This window comes from Triticum dicoccoides, chromosome 6B (genome assembly GCF_002162155.2).
Source record: "Triticum dicoccoides isolate Atlit2015 ecotype Zavitan chromosome 6B, WEW_v2.0, whole genome shotgun sequence".
Taxonomy (NCBI): Eukaryota; Viridiplantae; Streptophyta; class Magnoliopsida; order Poales; family Poaceae; genus Triticum; species Triticum dicoccoides.
Window position 1 is genome coordinate 290384767 of NC_041391.1, and position 6336 is coordinate 290391102.

Below are 6336 nucleotides of genomic sequence, written 5' to 3' on the forward strand. Positions count from 1 at the left end.
GGCCGCGGCCGCCGCCGTCGCCGTCGGCCTCGTCTCGCCAGACCCGCGTCCCGTCCGGCCGGAGCTCCTCCGCCGTCCCGCGCCTCCGGCCGCTCCTCCCGTCGCCTCGCCGGAGTTGGGATCCGGTCAGATCTGGATGAGATCCATCGGGATCCCAACCAAACGCGCCCTCGCCCCGCCCGGATCTCCTCGTCCCGGATCCTCCTCGTCCCATTTTCGGAGGGTAAAAATCTGCTAAGTCCCCAGATTCAGTAATTTTCATGCCATGTTTGACCTGTCGTATCTCTGCATCCGTAGCTTCATTTTGTGCGTGTAATATGTCAAATTGTTCGCCTCAACAAGTACATCATTTCATTCCGTTGCATCATATTCATTTGAGGTCATCTAGATGCCGGAATATTCGTTGTAAGAGTGCTTCATAATGTTTTCTGCTGTCTGTTATCAGAACGAGCTCTTTTGTCATTTTTGCCATGATTTATGTGTGCATGCTATGAGGTTGATGTCTTCATGTGTTTTGAACTATGCCATGTCTTCTATACAGGGGTGCTTACCATGTATTTTTGTGATCAATGTGGTGACTAGCACAAGCATGCAAACTAGGCATCGTGATGTTGCTGTTTGTCCCTGTTCTGCTGTTATTTTGATGCCATGTAAACATGTTGCTACTAATCATTCTATGCATAATCTGGAGATGTTCTATAAACATGTTTTGATCTACATGTCATCCTCTATCCATCCATGCCCCTGGTTGCATTTATAGGTTACTGTAGCTTGTGGTAATCTTGCTCCAAAGTTGCTTCATAATGTTGCTGTCAGCCTGTTTACATTAAGTTCACTTGTTCCCATGTGTTTTGCTATTGATCCATGCACCCTATGACCTTGGTATTGCCATGCTTAGCTTCACAAACACGCCTTCTTACTGTTGGTTGCCTTGCCATGCCTTGTATTGTTCTGTAGTGAGCTGCACAAGCTCATCTACATGCCTTCATAATTCTGTTTCTGCTATGTTTGAATCTGTATAATAACTTGCTATGTTTACATGGGTGCCATCATATTTTATGATCCTTTTTGGCTTATGGTCAGTAAGGGTCTTTTGATCTATGCAATTAGTAGATTCATGCCATGCCTTTGTTTGCCATTATAAGTTCCTGTAACATGTTGTTTAATAGCTCTGAACATTGCATCGTGATGTTATTTTCTGCAAAGTCTGGAATTGTTATAACTTGCAATCTTACCATGTGTGTTTGAGCATGTTCTAGTGATTTCTGGAGATAGCTCAGTGTTCATGTTTTGTAATGCTTTACCTGTACATCATGCCCATGCCTTTTTTTTCTTATTGTGGTACTATAGCATGTTGTTTTGATGCTTGCAATATGCCTAGTTGCTGTTTTGGACAGATTGTTGCTATAACTTGTATATGGTGTGTGTGTTGAACCGTTGCTCCGTTTTGAGTGTGCCCTATATGAAACTTGCTTGATTTTGCATGTAGTTTCATATTATCATGTTGCTTCCATGTTTTTAGGTGTTTGCTTAATGTTTGGGTGCATTTTGCATCAATGCCATGTTGATCTTGTTTTGCTCATATCTTCTAGGCCGTAGCTCCGAGCTAAATGAACTTTATATGTAACTTGACTAGAATCTCGTGTAGATCATCCTTGTGCATCTTAACTTGCTGTTTAACAACTTGACCATAAGGTTTATTCAGATCTGGACCAATTTCGAAATATGCATATCAGGACTTACCGGAATTGTTATATGTTGTTCCCGGCCTTATTTAAACTTGCCTTGAGGTGTTGTTCTTGTTTGCATCATCTCTTGCCATGAGTAGCTTCATGTAGTCTTGTCATGCATCATGCTCGTTGTGCATCATGCCTTGTTCATGTGTGGTGTGTTTACTATGTTGTGTGCTTCTTTTCGATAGTTCCTGTGTCGTTGCGATCGTGAGGATTCGTTCGTCTACGCTTGGTTCGTCTTCGTGGCTTCATCCGTTCATCTTCTTCATGGATTCGTTCTTCTTCCTTGCGGGATTTCAGGCAAGATGACCGTTACCCTGGATCTCAGTACTATCATTGCTATGCTAGTTGCTTCGTTCTATCGCTATGTTGCGTTACCTATTATCTGTTTATCGAGCCATCCCATATTGCCATGAACCTCTAACCTTTGACACCTTTCCTATGCAAACCATTGTTTGGCTATGTTACCACTTTTGCTCAGCCCCTCTTATAGCGTTGCTAGTTGCAGGTGAAGTTGAAGATTTCTCCAAGGTGGACAAGATTTTGGTTGGGATATCACAATATCTCTCATTTTATTAATGCATCTATATACTTGGTAAAGGGTGGAAGACTCGGCCTTTTGCCTAGTGTTTTGTTCCACTATTGCCGCCCTAGTTTCCGTCATACCGGTGTTATGTTCCTGGATTTTGCGTTCCTTACGCGGTCGGGTGATTTATGGGACCCCCTTGACAGTTCGCTTTGAATAAAACTCCTCCAGCAAGGCCCAACCTTGGTTTTACCATTTGCCTCACCACCACCTACCCCTTTCCCTTAGGTCGGCCAACCCGACGGTCATCTTTATTTTAGCCCCCCCCCGGGCCAGTGCTTGTCTAAGTGTTGGTCCGAACCGAGCAACCTGCGGGGCCACCTCGGGGCAAGTCGAGGGCTGGTTTTACTCGTAGCTTGACTCATCCGGTGATGCCCTGAGAACGAGATATATGCAACTCCTATCGGGATTGTCGGCGCATCGGGCGGCTTTGCTGGTCTTGTTTTACCATTGTCGAAATGTCTTGTAAACCGGGATTCCGAGTCTGATCGGGTCTTCCTGGGAGAAGGTCTATTCCTTCGTTGATCGCGAGAGCTTGTCATGGGCTAAGTTGGGACACCCCTGCAGGGTATAATCTTTCGAAAGCCGTGCCTACGGTTATAGGCAGATGGTAATTTGTTAATGTCCGGTTGTAGATAACTTGACACCAGATCCGAATTAAAACGCATCAACCGTGTGTGTAGCCGTGATGGTCTCTTTTCGGCGGAGTCCGGGAAGTGAACACGGTTTCTGTGTTATGTTTGACGTAATTAGGAGTTCAGGATCACTACTTGATCATTGCTAGCTTCGACCGTTCCTCTTGCTCTCTTCTCGCTCTTATTTGCGTATGTTAGCCACCATATATGCTTAGTCGCTGCTGCAGCCTCACCACTTTACTCCTTCCTTTCCCTTTAAGCTTTGCTAGTCTTGATACCCATGGTAATGGGATTGCTGAGTCCTCGTGGCTCATAGATTACTACAACAACAATTGCAGGTGCAGGTTATGCGATGATCATGACGCGAGAGTGATGCTTGCTTGCGTTGAGTTCTTCTTCTGCTTCTTCGATCAGGGGATAGGTTCCAGGTCGGCAGCCTGGGCTAGCAGGGTGGATGTCTTTTGAGTTTCTGTTTGTGTTTTCATCCATAGTCGGATGATGCTCTGATGTATTGTGATGTTGTATTCGTGTGGCACTGTATGCCTCTTGTATGTATCCCCATCTATTACGTAATGTTGATGTAATGATATCCACCTTGCAAAAGCGTTTCAATATGCGGGTCTATCCTTGGTGGGACCTTCGAGTTCCTTTTGGATAGGGTCGCATATTGGGCGTGACAAGTTGGTATCAGAGCCTCGACCGACCCTAGGAGCCCCCTTGATTGATCATGTAGTTTGGGCCGTTGTTGAGTCTAGAATAAACTGTTTTCGGAGTCTAGTTATATCGGAGAGTACGAATTCTTTTTACTCCTCAGCCCCTTCGTCGCTCTGGTAAGGAATCTGACGTAGGTGTTTTGAATTACTTCTCTTCCCCTTCAAATTTTTCTTTAGGTTCACGCAATTTGCTTTTCGATCGTTGGCTCTCAGCTCTTTTCATCCGGTGCATTTCTTGTCAAGTCGACTCGAGCCTCTTCATCTTGAGTTCAATCCTCAGTTCGCTCTCAATGAAGTTGTTTCTCTGTCCTCAGTTGTTTTCTTTCCCACCCGCCCTCCATGTTCTTCTTCTCGGAACCGGAGTCCGTAATCGAGTATCCATCCTACTCGTGCGAAGTCTTTGCTTTCTTTCCTCAATGATTTCAACCGGTGTTTTCCCTTCAAGATATTCGTCAATTTCCCCTTCCAGGTTGCCTTTGTCTTCCCGCCCTCCCACCCTTTTTCTTCCCGGAGTCTGTCTCTCTCTCGACCATCTATTTCATTCGTGCGGAGCCTCTTCAGTCTTCCCTCAATTATTTCAACCAGTGAATTCTTGTCTCGTTTGTCATTCTTCATCCCTTTCTTTTCCGGTGCACTCAATTCAAGTTTTTCGGGTTGATCATATTCTTCTCCTCGGCAAATATTTCAATTGTTCCGGTGCATCATCTATCTTTTCAAGAATCCTTTTCAACGGTGTTATATCTTCAATGGGCCCTAACCCACAGGTCTTTTCCCAGGATCTTACCTGTCTCTTCTAATTTCCCCGGAGTTATTCTCAAGTCTTTTCAAGTGTGACGTAAGAATGAATTTCATCAGTCACGTGCCTTTTCAAGATCGATTTAAAATCATTTCATTGTTGGCTCAACCTCTTCGCTTTTTATTCTACCGGAGTACTTCAGTTATTTTGGTGTTGTTTCTCGTCGGCATTTGAAGATTGAAGAAGAGTTTTTCCTCTCATCATTGTCCGTCCTCTCGAAGATTCGTGGTTCTAGCTTCATGTTATCCTCTCAATTATTCCATTTGTCAGATATTCTTTCCATCCGTCCGGAGTATGTCAGAAGTTGATTTCCGTTTCTTTTCACCGTAGGCCATCATTCCAGTTATCATTCTCTATCTATTCCGGTGCTTCGTTCAAGTGTTCTTTAATCAACTCTTGATCTCTTTGTTCTTTTGCATATAAATCCCCTCTTGCATATTGGTTCTTCTAATTCTTCCCGGTGATTCATTCTCTTTCGGCAGTCATTTCTGAATTCTTACGGTGGCTCGTTCAAGATTCTTATTTCATCCTAGTGATTAATCCCTTCCTACAGAGTTTGTTCTTAATGAATAAATTCTAGTTCCAAGTGTTTTCATGTTTTCCTTTCCGGAGTTCAAATTTCCTCAGCCATTTTCGTCGGAACCTCCATCTAAATCATCGCAACGCTCATCTTATTCTTTCATCCTTCATTTTATCTCGTCATCCTTTTGTTACCGGAGTTCTTCATGGTGGTTCTTCATGATTTAATTCATTCTCAAGAGTTCGTCAAGTATCAATCCATCCTTTCTAGCTCGTGTTTTTTCCTTCCATCTTCAGTTGGAGTGCTGCCTAAATCCTTTCAGTCTTATTCGTTTCTTTTCTCATTCTAACCACTCCGGTTAGAACGAGTGCTTTCATAGTCTATCTGATTCAGTGAGCTTTCGATTCTCGTCATTCTCGTCGTTCCTCTCTTCTTCTTGAGTGCTCTCGATTCTATGCTTCTTCTCTTCAGTTCTTGTTTCACCTCTTCCTTTTTTTCTCTTCTGTCTCGGTCCTAAGATCTCGGGACAAGATCTCTTGTTAGTGGAGGAGTGTTGTAATGCCCCGGATTCGATGCGCCAGATGTCTGCCAGTTATTCACCGTCGTTGCCATGTCATTTGCTTGCATGTTGCATTTTACCATGTCATCATGTGCATTTCATTTTGCATACGTGTTCGTTTCTTGCATCCGAGCATTTTCCCCGTTGTCCATTTTGCAATCCGGCGCTCCTATGCTCTCCGGCGTCCCCCTCTTCTCTCTTTTCATGTGCGGGTGTTAAACTTTCTCGGAATGAACCGAGGCTTGTCAAGTGGCCATGGTATACCACCGGTAGACCGCCTGTCAAGTTTCGTGCCGTTTGGAGGTTGTTTGATACTCCAACGGTTAACCGGGTAACCATAAAACCCCCTTCTCTTTGCAGCCCAACACCCCTTCCAAACTGGCCGAAAACCCATCTAACTCCCCTCCATGCTCTCGGTCATTCGATCACGATCGTGTGGCCAAAAACTGTTCCTCATTTGGACTCTCCTAGCCCCCTCTACCTATAAAACTAGCCCCTCCCCCGAAATTCGCAGTCCAAACCCCCCGAAACCCTAGTTTTCGTCCTCCGCGCCGTGCCGGACATGTCCGCCCCTGGCCGGACACGTCCGCCGCCGCGCCCCATCCAATCAGAGACTGCCACGTGGCAGCCACCGCCACCCCGCGGCGCCGCCCCGCCCGGGCCCGTGGCTGGCCCGCGCGGCCCGCGCGCTGCCGCCGCCGCACGAGCGCGCCCCTCCGGCCGCCCGCCGCCTCGCCGGCCGTCGTCCTCGCCGGTGCCCCCGCGCCCATCCGCCGCCTCCGCTCGCCGCCGAG